The sequence below is a fragment of the Desmodus rotundus genome, chromosome X (assembly GCF_022682495.2).
Source record: "Desmodus rotundus isolate HL8 chromosome X, HLdesRot8A.1, whole genome shotgun sequence".
Taxonomy (NCBI): Eukaryota; Metazoa; Chordata; class Mammalia; order Chiroptera; family Phyllostomidae; genus Desmodus; species Desmodus rotundus.
Window position 1 is genome coordinate 30,931,745 of NC_071400.1, and position 19,473 is coordinate 30,951,217.

Here is a 19,473-nt window from a genome sequence, read left to right on the forward strand (position 1 = left end):
TAGTCAAAGAGGAGCCCGAGAAAGGTTTCCAACCAAACTGCGGTGAGAGTAAAGGGGGCACGTCAAGAAGGTACAACAGAGAAGGAGGCAGCAGAACAGCCTGTGCAAAGGTCCTGGGGCAGGAGGACCCCGAGGGAACTGGAAGTGCACAGCTGGTGTCCAGGGGCAGAGGTCACCAGGGCAGCGCAGCTGCAGAGACGGGCCTGGAACGTGAAACAATCTAAGTGTCCAATGACCGGGCCTGGTTAAACAGACCGCAGCACTCTGCTCTGGCGATTTTACGCACTTGTCCCAAACGAAGTTTACAAACCCAGGCGATGGGAGAAACCATTAATGGCGCGATGCTGAGTGAAAAAAGGAAACTGCAAAGCTGCATACATCTGGGGTTTCACTCTCCCCACCCCACAAAAAAATGTAATCAGCCTAATCCACCTGCATGGAAAACAAATGCCTCCCCCAAAATACAAGCCCCTAGCCACCCCCCCTCCAAGGATTTCACAGCGCTTCAAAGGGGCGCGGGCTTCTGGATGGTATGTGTTCGTCCTGTAGCTGGGCATTTATAATGTTTGATCGAGATTTCTTATGTTTTTGGTATTCAACAAAGACCGAGAAAAGCTCCCTGCCTTCTTCTGCCCAGATCCCCACACCTTAATGTTTTCTGGAGCTGTATTTTTAAGAAGACAGCCTTTTTTTTTTTTTTTTTTTTGGTCCAAATCTCAAATAAACAAAAGCACATTTGGCAGAGGTCCCAGGTGGGGGGATGTCCACCCCACCCACCCTGCCGGTACCAACACTGCAGCTAAGACAACAGCAAGTGTTTTCTCGGGGGGCCGTGGGGAGGGGGCTCTGGAGCCCTTGCTCTAGGGCTCGGGAACTGGTCCCAAATAGTTTCCTCCGCACCCGGGGACCCTCCCTTTCCGGTGGCTCAGGGTCAGCCCTCCTCCCACACTCCCGCTCTGAGCCAGGGCGTCCCCCCAGAGCCCTGACCAGCCCTGAATTCCTGGGGCCTGGAACCCAGAATCTTCCATCTTAAAGACACAGCCCAAACTCCCTCTTTACACCCATGAGAAGACTGAGCCCCAAGAGAGAGAGGCCCTGAGCTGCCCAGGGATGTCCAGGAAGCAGTGGCAAGGTCCACACTTGAACATGGACCTCCTCACTAGGACCATTCACATGACAGATAGGCATTAATTTAGCATCTATGATGTGCCAGGCTCTGCTCGGAGCACTGGGGACGTGGCCATGAAGCAAATGGACGGGCCCCGGCTCTAGAAGGCAGACCTTTCAGTAAACAAGGGGACAAATGCGTGTCTGAGCCCAGCAGGTGTGCAAAGGCGATAAGGCAGGGTGCGTGTGAGTGCGAGGCCAGCCTGGGAGGGTGGGAAGGACATTCTCAGGAAGTGACGTCTGAGCTGAGAAAGAATGTTCCGATGGAAGTCACTAGACAGCTTTAGCAAAAGTTGTGACCTGTCTGGAATCTTCCCCCAGACACCCAGTGGAGAGTAAACAAACTGGAGGGCAGGGCCGAGGTCTGGAGCCTGATAGGAGCCCGTTGCTGCCTCCCAGGCAGGAGACAGGGATGATACGGGCCTGTCAGGTGTCCGTGGGGAATGGAGAGGAGAGACAATGTGGTTTCAGACACAGGTGAGGGGACCAGCTGAAGGACTAAGTATAAGGCGGAAAGCAAGAGTATGAACCACCCACCCCATCACCACCACCACACAAAGCTGGGGGAAATCAGAACTGAAGGGAATCCCAAAAAGAGCAATTCAAAACAGCCAGCACACAGAAGCGGTGAGCGAGCTGTCTGGCCTGCTAATTCAACACCAGTGCAAAGCGCAGAGTCCGAGAGCCAGGTTCGAATCCAGGCTTCACCACATACTAGTCGCATGACCTCGGACAGGTCAATGCTCCTCCCCAGCCTCAGCTTTCCTTGCCTGTAAAACGGGTATGATGATGCTGAGCCCAGACGGCCAGGGAGGCCCCAGTGCCGGACCTGGTGCAGGGAAGGCTCCCCCTTCCCTCCCTGTCTTCCGGTGTGATCCCCAAGGGCCCTTCTCAGGTGAGTTAAATCGCCCCAAAGCCCATTTTTGAAAAACTAACATAAATAGTGACTTTGGTCCCAAAGGATCGTATGAAGCAGAAATGGGAATCCTTCCCACTGAAGGGGGGTTGGAACAGAGACACCCTAAAAATAACAGGCGTGCACCCAGTTCTGGCACTGGGGCCAGGCAGGAGCCTCCACGGTCCTGCAACCTGCAGCTGGAACTCAGCAGGGCGGGGACCACCGGGGACACCTGCCTCTGGCTGCAGCACGTCCCTCCCTCCCTGGAGGGCATGGAGTAAAGGCAACTGTGACTCCAGGTTCAGAGGCTCAAATCCAGGCTTGGCTTCTGAAAACCACTCTCCCTTACCGTGCCTCTGTTTCCCCACTTGTAAAGCAGGAAGCACAAGCCCACCCTGGCAGGAGGCCATGAGACCACCTGTAGGTGTGTCCATGCTGGCTGGGGGCTCAGGAGATGTGTTCCCAGGACCCAGAGCACGACATAATAGCATCTCCAAAAAACACCCCGTTCCTCATTCCTGGGCGTGGGAGCCCTGCTACTGTCCAGGGCAAAGGGGTCTTTGCGGAGGCACTCACATCAAGGATCTGGAGAAGCAGGGGCCACCCAGATGATCAGGGTGGGTGGGCCCTAAACGCAATCACAGGTGTGCTTGTAAGAGGGAGGCAAAGGGACTACGAGAGAAAAAGGGCAAGGTGACAACCTCAGCAGAGAGACACTTGAAGATGCTAAGCTCTGAAGGTGGAGGAAGGGGCCTCAGAACGTGCGCAGCCTCCACAGGCTGGAAAAGCCAAGGAAACGGATTCTCCCCACGGAGCCTCAGCAGGCACCGCACCCCAGTCTCTGCTCCGTGAAACTGGTTTCGGACTCCGGCCTTCAGAACTGGGAGAGAACGCACTGCTGCCGTTTTAGGCAACGGGGCTGGGACAGTGCGTCACATCAGCCCCAGGAAACTAACACAGAGGTCTTCCCCATTTCACGCTGGATGCAGTGCTGGACTGAACGAGAATTCCCGCAGGTGGAGGCCAGACGGGGGCATTTTTTGAGAACTCTCAGGGAGATCGCCCCTGGGTGAGAAGCACGGGTCTGGAAGCCCGAGGGGCCCTTGTGCACGGCCTCCCAGCACTCACCCCCGGTGCCATGGTCCCCTGTCAGTCGCCGCTGCCCCCCAGGACCGTCTGCGCTCCAGGGCTGGGGTCCCCCCAACTGCCCCTCACTCATTGTCACCCGGTGTTGCCCCAGTGCTCAGCACTACACACCAAGCCCTGTGGACCCAGACCTGAACAAGACGGGGTCCCACCCAGACATGGGAGGAATTGTAGGGGGAAGCCCTAAAGGACTCGGACAGGGGCTGCCTGGGGGCTGCGGGAGGCGCGTGGGTGGGGAAGGCTTCCAGCAGCGGAGACCCCTGCGCTAGGTCTGGCAGAGGACACAAAACCCCGGTGCAACAGACACTGTCCGGCCCGCCCGCCACCCTGCGCACTCCAGCAGTTTCCGAAACAGCCCCGCTTCCCACCTCTCGGGGAGGTGAGCTCTGCGCCATCCGGGAGGCCCCCGTGGGGCTGAGCCCACGGCCCGCACCAGAGGCAGCCTGGTTATGAACATACCCAGCGGTGGCCCCCTTCCCTCCCCACTCCCTCCGTGCCCCTCCCAGGGCAGTCTTTCCCGGGACCACCTCCCACATAGCCTACCTGCACTCAAAACACGGCCTCGGCCTCGGGTCTGCTCCGGAGCCCACCCCCCTGCGGGGGCGGGGCCCATACAGAAGGCACAGAGTGAGGGGAGTTCCGGGACTGGGGAGAAGGGTATCACCACGATCACACGATCACACACATCATTCACCGTCACCTCCAGCATCACATGTCAGCTGCTGCCATAGTCCCCTCTGTGTTGTCTCCTCCCATTAATGGAAGAAGGTGCTAGTATCATCCTTTTTTTATTTTACAGAGGGGGAAACTGAGGCTCAGAGAGGGGAACTCATCATAAAAGTCTAAAACGATGTGTGTTCCGGCCCTGGCCGGGTAGCTCGGTTGGTTAGAGCATCATCCCAACATACCAAGGCTGCGGGTTCGATCCCTGGTCAGGGCACATACAGGACTCAACCAATGAATGCATCAATAAGTGGAACAAATAGATGTCTCTCTCCCTCTTTCTCTCTCAAAATCAACACATAAAAAATAAAATAAAATGGCTGTGTTCTCATCTCTGGACCTCACCACCCATCTCTCTCCACTTCAATCACTATGCTTCAGCCACACAAACCCTTCTGTTCTTGAACTTGCTGCTCTCCCCTCCCCCACTGCAGCGACTTTGTATCTCAGGACCTGTGCCCGAGCTGTTCTACCTCCGGGGAAGAGAGGGAGCCCCCTTCTGCGCTCTGCTTAGATGCCATTTCTTCAAAGGGGCTTCTCGGAAAGCCCAGTGGCGCCCTGTCTCACTGCCGGCCACATTTATAGTCTCTGCACAACCCTTTTCACCGCCAGAAATGATCTACCCTGTTGGTTTACTTGCTTTTTTCTCTCTCTGGCACAGAGGCCGACAAACTCTGGGCCATGGGCCACGACTGGCCCACCACCGATTTTTATATGGCCTGTGACCCAAGGATGGCTTTTGCATTTTTTAAATCATTGTGGGGGAAATTGAGAGAATAATATGTCACGCCCACACGAAAATCACATTTCAGTGCCCATAAATAAAACTGGGTGGGGGCACAGCCACACCTGCTCTGTGCCGGCCACTTGTGCATGAAAGGAGGTTAGCAGGTGTGATGTGGTCACAAAACCCAAAACACGTCACTATCAGGCCCTTTACGGCTGGCCCTGCCCTAGGGTGCCGGGCCTTGCCTGTTGCTTCCATGGGTGAGTCCTGCCAAGGCAGGTGCTCAGACAACAGAGGGGCCGATGATGAACAGGACTCACACCCAGTAGGGGGCTGGGCATTACCTAGGCTCTCGATGGCTGAATGAATGAATGGATGGATGCATGAATGAATGAACTTCAAAGGGAAGCCATAGGTGTCACCCGACATTCATTCCCCCAGGGTCCCCCACAGAGGAAGGGTCTGACATTCCCTGAGCAGGCGCCTCTCCAGCAGCACCAGCCCGGCCTCAACATTCACTCTGTGAGCCCAGAACTCTAAAGAGAGGACGTGATTCATTCCAGAGGAAGGAAACCAGCCCTCAGATCCAGGACCAAATTTAACTCCTTTCCTCCACGCACCTCCCCCCAAACATACACACGCGTGCATGCACACACACACAGAGCATCTCTCCACCTCACTGGGGGAGGAGGTAAGGAGTATCCAGCCCAGCAGCCAGGGCGGGGGAGGCCATCAGCAGCTCTTGGCTCAGCTTTCTCCTGAAGGGGCACCCACAGCTCTCTCAAAACGCAGAAAATCCTCCATGGAATGGCAGTATTTCAGAAAAATCCTTCCCTCTCCCCACAGAGACAAAGAGGGAACTAAAGAAACAAGAGACGGAGCAGGAAGTAAGGACCTTGCACTACCCTGGGAATTTCCAATGCAGCAAATAAGCCGGTCTCTTGGGAGGATAATAGCGTCCTCGATACCTGGGAGACGGCACCTAATTTATGTCTTCATTCCCAGTGGGGGGAAAATGGATGTGCTCACACTTTGCCACGTGTCGTCTGAACAGACAGGTATTTTTATTTCCTGAGATGAAAGTTCTTTTCCGGGGGGACATACCTCCCAAAAGTCCCAGAAACAGCAGCTCAGCGCAAAGGTTCTACCACAGGTGTGATTCTCCTGCCGCTGCCTCTGGGTCTCGGCCCGAGATTGTTATCACAACCCTCCAAGTGCTCCTGGGTGAAGAGGTCAGTGTTCACTGCTCTTTGCCTGCTCTTTCTCCTCTGCAGCTCTGTTCCCGGCCGGCAGGACCCCAGAAGCTCCCGTGTAAGGCAGTTAAGGCCACACTCACAGAGTTGCTGAAGCTACCTCATGCCTGTCCCTAATCCAATGTCCTTATAAGAAAAGGAGAAGAGCAGATGTGCAGATTCAAGCCATGGAGCACCAAGGGTTGCCAGAAGCTGGAAGAAAGGACGGGTTCTCCCCTACAGCCTTCAAGGGGTGGGGCCCTGCTGAGGCCTTGATTTTGCACTTGGAGCCTCTAGAGAGAACACATTTCCATTGTTCTGAGCCATGAGGGTCCTGGTTGCTTGTGAGAGTTCACTCCGAAAAGCCCGGCACCAGCCGAAGTCCGTCCTCCAGACCTTCTCCAAAGCCTCCTGCTCCTCCTGGGCCACAGCGGTATCCGCACCGCCCCCCAGGCACAAACTCCCAGAGAGAAGGGGCCCCTGCCCTGGGCTCCCCCCAGCAACCAGATCCCAGCAGGCGCCAGCCAATAGGATCTTCCAAACGAATCAACCTGACAGACACACCAAGGGAAGCTCAGAGAGGCTAAGAGACTCATCAAAGGCCACAGGCCAGGAAGAGGCAGGCACCAGCCTGCAGACCCCTGGCTTCCCCACGAGTGACCCGGGGGCCAGATGCTGACACCCACCCTGCAGGCTTTGGTCCCTGCAGGCGAGCCTCCTTCTCCCTCCTGACTCCCAGCAGCCAGGCCCATGCCCTATGGGCTCTGTACCAGACCAAGAGCCTGACCTTGGCAGAGACCAGTCTCAGCACAATGAACCCAGAGATAAAGCCTCTATACTCCTCTGAGGCTCTGGGGCCGCTGTGGGCAAGACATGCCCTGGACTCAGGTTATCCCAGCACCAGCAGGGGCCACGTCACCCAGCGGGGCCCACTTCCCCTCTCACCCCCACCCCTGCCCCTCCCTCATACACCCTCGCTGCCGACTCAGCATTTACGAAGCATTTATGGAGGCACACAGTCCAGGGGCTGGACATTATGCCGCACTGACTCATAGGAGACAGGGACTCCCAGGCAGGAGAAAGTCACCTCCTGGTGCTAGCCTGTCCTTCACACTTCTGCAAGGCTAGCTGAACACCGCTTTCAACCAAGGGGGAGCAAAGCCCACAGGGCCGGTGGCATTGACTTGGCGGGAAGCTGATGACACTGTTTGATTTCCTTGGTTTGTATTTTTAAAGTAAATTTCTACTATGGCCAGAGGTGCTGGTTTTTCCCATTTGTAGTAATGATACTTAGACTTGTATCAAAATATTAGGTAATAACATAGGAAATATATAGACCTGGCAAAAATCAGAAAGATGATGTGTGGATGACAGAGCTTGGGGACTCGGCCTTCATTCACTCACTCATTCATTCATTCATTTGCTCACCTACTCACCTACTCACTCCGGCTAAGAGGCACACACCCTTGGTCATTCTGTAATAACTTCCTAAGCTTTAGCCAGAACTGAGTAATGTGTTCTGTGGCTGGGCCTCTTGGCCCACGCACCCCTCAGAATTATCTGGGGAGATTTCTTTTTTAATACTAATGCTCAGGCCCCCACCCCAGACCCAGTGACTCCGAGCCCCCAGATGGTGGTCCTGGCACCTATATTTTCTTAAAGTTCCCGCAGGGTTTCTTCCGAGCAGCCAGTCCCAGGTACTCCCCAGTGAGTGGGGCACTGGGTCCGTGGTGTCCAGAGAGCATCCTGGAAGAATGAGATCCAGGCTGTAAGTGTTTTCCAAAAAAGACACATGCCAGGGCATGCCCCGGGCCAGTGAGAAGCAGGCCAGCCCTCTGCGGGGCCCTGGGGCATGTCCTGAGAAAATTCAGTCCACCGTGGGAGGCTGAAATAGTTCCAGAAAACACAGCGTGATGCAACAGAGGTTCTAACAGGAACCGAGGCCCAACAAATACAGATCCTAAGACTCTCCCATAAAAAGGATGTTTGGCCAGGTAGCTCAGTTGGTTAGAGCATCATCCTGATATGCCAGGGCTGTGGGTTCAATCCCTGGTCACAGCACATACTAGAAGCAGCCCATAAATGCATCGGTATGTGGAATGAACAAATCAGTCTCTCTCAAATCAGTAAATAAAAAATTTAAAAAACAATCTCCCACAAAAATTAAGCTCCAGCCACACCTAGTAGGGTGGCTGGTGTCAAAAACACAGAAAATAGCAAGTGTCGGCAGCCACATGGAGAAACTGGAGCCCTTGCGCACTGCTGGCGGGGATGGGAAGTGGTGCAGCTGCTGTGGGAAAGTCTGGTGGCTCCCGAAATAATTAAAACTAGAACGGTCTCACCCAGCCACTCTAGGGTCTATAGAAGAAGTGAAATCAGAGCTGTCTGCGCACCCATTCACAGCGGCACTATGCACAACAGCTACAACGGGAGAGCAACCCACGCCCGTCCGCAGACGGGTGAATAAATAAATGTGCTGTCTCCACACCATGGAATATCACTCAGCCTTAAAGAGCAAGAAAATCCTGACACATGCCACAACAAGGGTAACATTATGCTAAGTGCAATAAACCATGCCCTGGCTGGTGTGGCTCAGTGGATTGAGCACCAGCCTGGGAACTGGAAGGTCACCAGTTCGATTCCCAGGCAGGGCACATGCCTGGCTTGCCAGCCAGGTCCCCAGGTGGGGGCGTGGCAACCAATTGATGTTTCTCTCCCTTTCTCCCTCACTTCCCCTCTCTCTAAAAATAAGTAAATGAAATCTTAAAAAATATATATATTTTTAAAAGGAAATAAGCCAACCACAGAAAGACAAAGATTATAGGATTCCACATTATGACATGAGGCATGTAAAGTAGTCAAACGCACAGAGACAGGAAGCAGGATGGTGGTTGCCCAGGGCTGGGGGAGGGGAAATGGGGAGTTAGCGTTTAATGGGGGCCAAGTTCCAGTCGTGCAAAGATTTCTGGAGGTGGCTGGTGGCGATGGCAGCCCAACAGTGTGAATGTACTTAATGCCGCTTTTACACTTAAAGACAGTTCAGATGATAAATGTATGTTATGTATGTTTCACCACAATTTAAAAATAATTTAAAAAATAAAATAAGGCTTAGACCCAGCTGCCTGGATGCCACCTCTGACTGGCAGGGTCCCCATAAGGCTTCGTCCACCCAGGGAGGGGAGGTGGAGGTGGCATTTCTCCTGCAAAGCCCGGCAGACTCCGGCCCAACCAGAGGCAGGTGGCCCATGGGCCAAGCCTGGGGTGGGCTCCAGCATGCGGGAATGAGCAGAAAAAGGGCCCAAACCTGTTCCTCCACCCATTGGGGTGCTGGGTGCTGGAGCACCTTCATGTCACAACCTGCCCTGTGGGGTCTGTGTCACCCGTGGGAGTGCCTGGTGGGTGGTCAGAGGGTATTTGAGCTCCACCCAGAGTGCCTGAACCCCCAAGCCAGCTCACATCTGCTTGGGGGGTGGGTGCAGCAAGGACCGGTCTCTCCAACAAGGGGGGGAGGAAGAGGGAGGGGAGACGGAGAGCGTGTCAGGTAGGAAGAGGCATGAATTAGGAAGCAGGAATCCTAACGCCTTGTCCCACTCAGGCTCGGCTCCCAGCTGGCTGCGTGACCTTGAACAAAACACTCATCCTCTCCAAGCCTTGTGTTCCTTCCCCTGAAAGGAAAGCTTCCAAAGGGAAGGCACAGAAATCCAGACAGCCTTGTTAGGGCTGGGATCCAATGCCCGCCCCTGGGGAATCTGCCGCCCTGCTCCAGAGACAGGGAAAGGCCCAGTGTGAAGCCATCCTCCCCAGGGGCATGCACCTGGCTCACTGTTCCCAGCTGCAGCAGGGCCAAGAGCCCCGAGTGGCTGGTGCAGGAGGCGGAGAGGGAGGCCAGGCTGTCAGGGCCCTGGAGACCAGGGATTAGTGAGCTTGCTCAGGCTCGGGGCCAGCGGCCGCACCACATGGCCACTTCCCATGGGGCAGGCAGCGAAGCAAGCCCACGCTGAGTCCAGGGGAGTGGATGCTGAAGCAAAGCCATCCCCGCTGCTGAACAAGTAAGCCAGAGCTCCCAACCTCTGCCGGTGAGTCAGCAGTGTCAATGCCAAGTGCCAAGGGACACCGAAGGCCTGATGAAAAGAGCAGGAGCTTTGGATCCCAGCTCTCCCCTGTCCTGCCTGCCTTTCCTGATTCACTGCCCTCTCTGAGGCTCAGTTTCCTCATCTGCAAAAAGGGATCAACGCTGCCTACTTGGTGGGGTCATCCGGAGGTTGCGGCCAGTGAAAGTGCAATATCCCACCACTGCTGACCTACAAAGACGGCACTTCCGCACGCTGCAACCCAGCAGGCGGATGGGTGGGCACCCAGCACCAGGGCAATAAATGCTGGCCAAAGCAGAGCGTGACCGCCAGGTTCCTGCTTGGAAGGGGCAGCAGAGCGAACCGAGGAGGGACTGAAATCTCTCCTCCGTTCTAGCAGAAGAATGCGTTTCTCATTCACAGGACAGAATGTAAAACATCTTGTTGCGCCCACACCCAATGTGACCACGACACAGCAAAGCAGTTCCCCCCGTGGGCAGCCCGCTAGTTGACAAGGCAAGGTTCCCAGTGCACCAGAGCACAGCGTGTGTGTGTACCACGGTGATACACTGACACATGGACTGTATTGGAAGTGATGGACGTCCATGTGTATTAGATCAAACTAGCCCACTGACTGTCTGATGTTTTTTAAGTGTTAAGAAATGAGCCATATGTGGTCTATCCATGCAACGGAATACTATTCGGCCGCGAAAAGTAACGAAGTCATGATACACATTAGGACGCGGATGAAGCTTGAAAACATGATGCGAGGTGAAAGAAGTCCTTCACAAAAGACCACGCCTTGTATGATTCCATTCACATAAAATGCCCAGAACAATGCCGAGAGACAGGCGGTGGACTCGTGATTGCCGAGGACCACAATAGAGGGGCTGGGGACTGAGCGCTGACGGCCACAGAACACTGTGGCCGTAGAAACGTCCCCCATCAGTTACGGCGAAGGTTGCAGAGCTCTGTGAGCACACTGAAAACCGCGGAATCGTACCCGTCTCTAAAAATGCACGCCTTTTTCCTCCACACATGTTTTATTGCACACTTCTACAAGTGTCCAAATTTTTTATTCAAGTGCAATCGACATGGAACATGACATTACTTTCAGGTGTAAACGTGATGATTCGGCATTTATAAACATTGGGAAATGACCGCCCCGATAATTCTGGTTAACACTAGTCACCATGCAGAATTCCCCCAATTTTTTTTTCTTGCAGTGAGCATTTTTAAGATTTCCTCTCTTAGCAACTTTCAAATATGCAAAAAAGTAGCATTCGCTGTCATCACCATGCTGCACGCTACATCTGAAGACATTTATTTTATATCTAAGTGTTTGTACCCCCACGTCTTCCAACCACCTGTCTGTTCTGTGTATCTATGAGCTTTTTAAAAAGTCACAGGGCTAGTAAAGGGCAGCATCACCCACCCCAGACTCACTTCTGAAAACCAGGTTCTGTGAACCCCTTCTTCTCTCTGGCACCTCCAGGTCCCCACTGGAGTCCTGGTGATTCCCCAGTTTACAGACCTTCCTAGTGGTGGCCGGGTGACCCCGTCACTCTTCCCAGGTGTGGCTGAGCCTCCTGGAACCGCTGCTGCAGCCAAGGGAGGAGGAGGAAGGGTGCCCGGTGAGTTCACCTTACAGGGGCCACCTCCCGCCCGCTGGGACCTCCAGCGGCTCTGACTTGGAGATCGCCCAGGCCTCAGTGGGGACAGGAAGCGTCTGTGAGAGATAAAGATCAGGATTTGAGCGCCCTGAGTGCTTGGCGTAGGCCCAGCTACCTGACCAGGCCCCTGTTTGGAGCAGCCCCCACCTCTGAAATAAGAGTGGCACCTCTGGGCCCTGCCCTGAGAAGGTGGTCCGGGCCTCCCCCCCCAAGCCTAACATCCAGCTCCGCCAGTTGTAAGTTACAGATTCCCAGAAAGGGGCTGGCTCATGGCTCAAAACAAGAAAAACTACGCACATGTATAAAACGCTGGTAAGAATTCAGCATCTGCCGCGCGCCAGGCACCTCTCCAAATACTTCACTGATTTCAACGGGTTCAACCCTTAACTCAGTGACCTCACTGAACAGGGGAGAAGGTGAGGCTCAGAGGGGGTCAGCTGGGTGTCCTCAGGGCGACCTCAGGGCGACCTGTGCGAGGGCACACAGCTAGGAGGTTACAGAGCCAGGGTCTGAATCCGAGCCACCTGAGGATGAACCCCGAGAGGCGGGGCTGACATCTCTCAACCCCAGGCATGCTGTGATTGGCAGGTATAAAAGTCACATTCCAAAACATTAGCACCGTTTATCATTAAACACGGGATCATCAGACTTATGTCCTCCTTTCTGTTTACCTATATTTCTAAATGCTCAACAATGGAAATGTACTATCACGTGCATGTATCGCAATAAAGATAAAAAGAGAATAAAATTTTTAATTAGGAAAAGGAAAGGAGCCACCACGTGCCAGGTGTGGAGGTGACAGCCGGGTACAGCAGAAGGGTGCACCAAGGGCACCCAATGCACACACTGGGAGCTTTATCCCACATCACCATGCCATTCATCCCAACATTTGCCCACGTGACCTCAGCCAGGCTGAAAGGCAGGCACCATCACCCCCATTCTGCAGGTGTAAATCGAGAGGCAGAGAAGAAGCCACTCCCACTGCTGGTGAAAAAGTAGAAGCAGACCGCGCTCCCGCTCCCGGGTCTGCAGGCTTCAAACCCAGACTTCAGTGGCTGGCGGCTACTGCAGTCCGCAGAAGAGCCACTTTCCTGCAGGTGACTCAGGACTCAGAACAGGAACTGGTGACACCCAGAGAGCCCCTGAGGACACCCAGCTGACCCCAACCAAAAGCCAGGGCAGATGGCTCACACTTGCTCTGCTGGGTCAGCCAGCATGCTGGGCATTCCAGAAATTCCTCCAAAGCTTTTTGGTGCCTCCAACCATCCCCTCTTCCTTTTAATGAACGAAAGAACTAAAGGCCACCCTTGGAAGCACGCTCACTTCCTCTCTGGAGTTCACCGGACAGAAACCAGGCACGTCTCGCCTCCCCAGGAAGAAGGTGGTCTGCTGGCTGCCAAAGCTTCCCAGTCTCATTCAAGTCCTGGGTGCATCAAGGGAAGCGGGTCTGCTTCCAGGCTGGCAAAAGGTGGGACCAGGAGAACACGGTCCCCACCCCCGCCCCCCCTGCATCACCACCCTGGGCACACTGCTCTGTGACCCCCCCATCTCTCTCTGTCAGGGAATGAGCTGTGTCCCAGGCAGCTCTGACACACCCAGGGCCAGGCTCAGGCCCCGGTACACAGTAGGTATGTAATAAATAACAAAAATGAAAATGATCAGCAAACCCAAGAGAGGAAAGGACACCCTGCGCTGGAAGTTCTGACGGGGGAGAGTATTTCTGGGCAAGTTGGGGAGAAGGGCACTGACTGTGTGAGTTATTACCGGGAGGTCTAGGTTGGCAAGAGGCAGACCGGAGTTCAACTCCAGCCGCCGCTGCTTCTCCCCTCAAGCTGAGTGAGGCAAGGGAGCTTTCTGTCTCTGAGCCTCCGCTTGCTTGTCTGGAAAGGGGGTGAGCGCTGCCAGCTGCCTGAGCGACGCTGAGGACTGATGAGAAGAGGTACACACAGCAGCTCCCTAGCAAAGGACTTCGCACACAGTAGGTCCTTGGAGAAGGGTGGTTTTCTGGGCTCTACCTTTTAAACGGCTGGTCTGGACTCTTCCCAGAAGGGGTAGGTAGCAGGAACAAGAGGCTCGGGGAGCCACTCACCCAGCTCTCCCTCCCCCTGTGCGAAGGGCGCAGAGACAGGAAGGGGCTTGGCCAGGGGCACACGGCAGAGAGGCCGGTTCCAGCACTCAGCCGTCGGGGTTTCAGGTCCAGAACTGTTCTAATACTCTCTGCGTTCTCTCCCCGGGGCCCAGGCCCCTTCACGTGCCCAGCACAGTCCCTGGCAGGCAGGGGCCAGGTCTACAATCAGAGACAAGAGGTTTCCAGCACTAGGGCCTGAAATGAAAGGGAGACACAGGCTTGGCCAGCTTCCTAGGCCAAAGGGCTCTGGGAGTTCCCCAACCAAGTCACTCCCCAGCCCAGCCCAGGGCACTTGGCAGGGCTCGGTGGGCACAGTGCCCACTGAGGCCTGGGCTTCACGTCCGGGCAGGAGGGCTGTGTGTGTTCAGAATGACCTCAGTGTACCCAATGCACCGCTGGCCTCCCCTTCAGCTGCGAGGCCCAGCACACTCCAAGTTTCCTTCCCTCCCCCCTTCCCCCAGGCAGGGCCTCATCACACCACTCCACGGGTAAACAGGACGATCCCCAGAAAAGGCTTTCGTCACTGAGGAAGCAAAACAAAAAAGAAAAGAAATATCAACACAGTCAGCTGGGAGGCTCAGCTCTGACCTGGTGACTTTGAAAATACAGCTGCGTCTCCAACAGGCAGGACTCACACCCCAGGGCCCCAGGGCCCCCTGCGTGCCACTAGCTGGTAAGTTGGGCAATCAATGCCTTTGACCTTTCGGGGCCTCAGTTTCCTCATTTGTAAAGTGGAAACAACACTAGCCTCTGTCTTTCTAGGATGAAGAAGGGATGTGATAAAGGATCTGAGCAAATGAACTAGCCCGTACATCCGGGCAACTAGCATATAAGCAGCAGCCTATCGGTGCAAGTTATTATTATTTCTAATTACTGCCACTCTTTCTGCTGGTACTGCAAACAACAAAGATTTATATTGTGATTTATAAAGCAATTCCTTGGCGTACACAGTTTCGTTTTTTAAACACTAAGCTGATCTTTTTACGGGGATGGGCTCAAGGAGCTTCACACGCGGTTAGCTCACCGAATCCCACAATGATCTCACAGGGACAAATCTTAGCATCTTCTTTCAGCAGGGGAGGACTGAGGCTCAGAGAGGCAAAGTCACTTGCGCAAAGTCACACAGCAACGACGAGGTGCAGATGGGATGGGACACTAGGGTAGCCCAGCTCTACCCTGTTTCACCACCAGGGAGAGAGGTCAAGGGCACAGGGGCAGCAGTTGGGGTGCGCGGATCCACACGGCTCCTTCCCAGTAGCCACCCTGGGCACGCAACTCCCTCCCTGAGCCTCGGTTCGCTCATCTGTAAAATGGGGGCATGAGGATGAAGGAAAATGATGAATGTTCTCCACTTACTATTTTTATTCTACCACGAAGATCAAAAGGCAATGCCCAGAGAGGTGAAGTCGCGTGCCCAGGGTCGCACAGGAACGCCACACCTGCATTACCCCAAACTCTCAACCTCCCGACCCAGCTTCCCTCAGAAACCCACCCCTGGTGTCCAGCAGAATCCCAGCTTCCCCATAACCAGCACAGGATGCACCGCGCAGGATAATCTGCTGTCAAATGGGTGAACGAAGGCGTGGCTTCTACCCCTGCACCCAGATCGGATGGCCTCTGGCAGATTCTCCTGACCGTGGGCCCCCTGAGGCCTGCTGTGTGCGTCCACCTCAGAGCAGTATGAATGTCCCTTAAACGCACAGCTCTCGGGACTCTTCCTGCCTGGCCTGGAGCTGCTTCAGGTTCAAGGGTGCTGAGTGGTTGGGTGAGGCCCTTTGTCCCTCCCTAGCTAGAAAGGCTTGTTCTTGGAAGAGAATCAGATAGTCAGTGACCCATTAATAGACAGCCCCCCCCAGCCAGAGCAGAGGGGAAAAGCACCTGTTCTAGAAGTGCCTGCCTTCTATCTTGGCGGGGTGGCTCAGGTGACTGGAGCATCGTCCTGTACAGCAAAAGGTTGCAGGTTCGATCCCAGGTCAGGATGCATATGGGAGGCAACTGATTGACGATTCTCGCATCCACATTTCTCTCTCTCTCTCTCTCTCCCCTTCTCTGTCTCCTAGCCTTTGTGGAGTTGGAAAGGTATAGCCACCCCGGAGGGAAGCTGGGCAGGCTACATCAACATTCTAAACAGGCTTCACCCCAGCCTTTACCCCAACCTGGGATACAGTTCCCTACCTTGAAAGCTGTCCTCCAACTACCCGCAATGAGTGTGCAAAGACGCGAACAGGAAAGCTGATGGCAGTACTAACTGTCACAGCAAAAACAAAACCAAAACCACAATTCAGTGTCAGCCAACAGGGGGTCTGGTCCATCGCTAAGAGCACCTTCAGGCTTGGGAGTATTGTTCAGCTTTCCAAAAGGGTGGGGTAAGTCCACATATTCTGAAATGGCAAAGTGTCCACATCAACTTTTAACTTACGTGCGAAATCTATTGTTTTATGACTGTTATTAAGAGACGGAGGCTACGTGTGTTGGTTCATTTGTTTGTTCCATGACTGCTGACTGTGGAAGCAGCAGTGAAGACATTTAGGGTTCCTGCCTTTTGCAGTGTCCAGTCCAGAGGGGAAAGAGGCAACGGTAGCGACTCCGCTGAGACCACCCCAGCTAGCAGGGAGAATGACAACTACCTGCACGCACGGCACACGGACCACGCACAGGTCCCTTCCCGCTTACTCCTCACAGCAGCCCTCAGAGGCGGGGTCCCGTGCTTTTCCCATGTACGGACCAGGAGACTGGCTCAGAAGGTTAAGCAACCGCGCAAACGCATGTGGCCTGTAAGTGGCGGAACAGAGATTCAATTCCTTCTGTCTGGCTGCAGAGCAGAAGTGAAAGTAATTCAGATGATTAGCAGAGTATGATAAGGGCTGGGGTGGGAAACTCACTTTTCACTAATATAATATAGTTTTGCCATCTTTGAAGTGTTTGGTATGTTAAGTGTTATTTTCACAGTGTGTGTGTACCCCTCTTCTGACTCAGTAATGTAAACGTCCCAAGTTCACGCTTTGGGGGCATAGTACATGTTATTTTCATAATACAAAATAGATAGATGTACATGTGCACATGCATACTGTGTGTGTCACATATGACTCAGCCATGTAAACACCCAAAGTTCATATTTGGGGGATATATTTCATATTCTTTTCTTGTTAAGGATTTTATTTATTTATTTTTAGAGAGAGGTGAAGGGAGGGAGAAAGAGAGGAAGAGAAACATCAGTGTGTGGTTGCCTCTTGCGCACCCCCAATTAGGGACCTGGCGCGCAACCCAGGCATGTGCCCTGACTGGGGATCAAACCGGTGACCCTTCAGTTAGCAGGTCGGTGCTCAATCCACTGAGCCAACCCAGCCAGGGCGTATTTCATATTCTTAATGGAGACAAGGCCACAGAACATTTCAAAGGTCCTTTAACTGAGCAATTGACAAAGGCAGCAGCCGTGATAACTACTTCCCACAGGTCACGGGTAATCCTCTCACCTTGCCTTCCCCCTCCCTGCCTCCCATCTGACGGACCAGAGTCCTGGGGCATGGATTCCTGAGGCCAGGGGCTCTTTCGACTTGCCCAGGTAAGATGCACGATCAAATACTCATCACCCCATAGGAAAACAGTGAGCATGCACTGTGTCTCTCGGTTCCAAGTCTGCGAGCTTCCGTTTAAATGACAGCAGTTTGAGCGGCGTCGCGGGAGGGAGCAGAAGGACCACTTGAAGCCTCCGTTTCATAAGCTGCAAAATCAAGGGTCCCCAAAGCACGTATCACCTGGGTTTGTCATGAAGAATTTGTAAAAGAACAAAACATAATAAGGAAAGAAAATTGTCAAAAAGCGCTGCAGCCGGAGCCGGGCACCTGTAAAGTGTGCAGTGGAAAGCGGTGGTTCTGCTACATTATGTGCTTTGCCCACATTCTCTCCAACCCTCCCATTTCACAGAAGAAGAAACTGAGGTTCCAGGAGGGAAGTGGCTCCTAGAGTCCGGACGGGTGAGTGTGGGAAGGAACGTGACCTCCTGGACAAGGTCCTCCCTCTGCCCTGGTCTCTGTTCTGAACCCAACCCTGCGACAGCCCTCCCGTCTGGGTATTTAGGGAGGGGCTGGGACGTGTAAAGAGAACTCTGGATGCACCAATTAGCGTGCAGTACTCCAAAGGAGCCCTGCCTCTGCTGCTCGTACTGCCGGGAATGTTCCTTCCCCCCCTCCTTGCCTCTTCCTTCTCCTCCTTTAAGACTCAGGTCAAGTGTCACTTGTGGCCACCGCCTCCACACACACAGGCTGGGAGAGGGACCACCTGCCTGAAACACATCCTGAAGACAGGCTGTGATGATAATCATACCCATCACTCAGCAAGCACAGACCGGTGCTGTGCGGACGCAGCCTGGAATTTCCACACGCCGGTTCACTGAGCTCACAGAACAAGCCTTTGGGGGAGGGGAGTAGCTTATCCTGAGCCCGTTTTACAGATGAGAAAAACCGAGTCTCAAAACTAGTGCCATGCCCAAGACCACAGCCAGGAAGGGGCAAGGCCAGGTTTGGCCCCAAATCTCCCTGGCTGGCTCCCCCTCCTTTCCATCCCTGCTTTCTCCTGGAAGCCTCCCCAGGTTTATCCCCGCTGCTGTCAGACTCACCCTCACCACCCTTTGTGGCTTCTCGACTCGCCCTCACTGACTCCGAATATCCACAAGTTGCAAACTGAAGAGAGTTCAAACCCTCTCTCTGCCACAGATGGCTGGCAAAGACCTCCCACATCATGGAGCCCCACTCCTGCACCCAGGAAGTATGGGGTCCCTGAGGACCTGGAGGTTTGTGCCCCTCCCTGGGCAGGCAGACAACGAGTGCTTAGGAAGGTTTGCTGAATGGAATAAAATACTAACACTTACAATAATTAAGCCTCCTCCCCCGGGGGGGGGGGGTTCCTTCTGAAGATAAAAGGCTAGGCCTCCAAGGGCTCTTCAGCTGAGTGGCTCTCTAAACAGAACACTGACCCAGGTCTCTATCCAAGTCCGGTCCACCCTCATCTCTCACCTGGATTTTTCTAGCAGTTTCCGCACTGGCCTCTCAGCTTCCTTGCAGGCCCTATCCCAGCCAGCCTCCCACTCAAGAGCAGGGCAATCTTCCCCAACACAAATCTGACCTTGTCCCCCTCCTGCAGAAGAACTGCCATACCCACCTCACTGCCCTGGGACAAAGTCCAAACCCCTGAGAACAGCTGACCTGGCCCCTGTCAGCATCTCCTGCCAGCACCCTGTGCTCCCTCCCACAGCCAGGCCGGTCTGTTTCTCTTCCTGCCCATAACACCCCCCTCTTCCCACCGCAAGCCTTCCAAGAAACTACCACTCCTGACCTCTCCCCAGCTCCCCAGAAGGCATCGGCCCCTCCCCCCATTACAACTCTCCTCATCTAGACAATTGCCTCTTTTCACAAAGGCATGACCCCTCCTCTAAGGATGTGACTGCCAGTGTCTTGAAATACTTGTTGAATGAATGAATGAACATTTAAACTACTCTTCAGAGGCTCTTTTCCTCAGTTGGTTGGAGATGTATTCAGGTGACGCTGATGGAGGGGGAATGCTTAGGGCCAGACAGTGGGCTGCTCCAATCTCCTGCCAAGGTCGGCCCTGAATAAAAGCCAGCCTCCCCCAGGACCTCCAAGGGGAATGAGGCCCCTCCAGCCTCAGAATCTGGGGTGAGGGCTGTACCCCCTACATCAAGATCCAGCACAG

The 19,473-nt window shown here is 54.2% G+C and overlaps 1 protein-coding gene and 1 long non-coding RNA gene across 2 annotated transcripts in view; one reads left to right on the forward strand and one right to left on the reverse strand.

Moving 5' to 3' along the window:
* LOC112310533 (uncharacterized protein KIAA1671) overlaps window positions 1-19,473 on the reverse strand; it is a 69,220-nt gene that overhangs the window by 47,840 nt on the left and 1,907 nt on the right. The window lies entirely within an intron of this gene.
* LOC128779958 (uncharacterized) lies at window positions 14,314-17,874 on the forward strand. The gene is made up of 4 exons (XR_008425979.1): window positions 14,314-14,437; window positions 16,313-16,538; window positions 17,218-17,326; window positions 17,689-17,874. It is a non-coding gene; the product is annotated as an uncharacterized lncRNA (long non-coding RNA).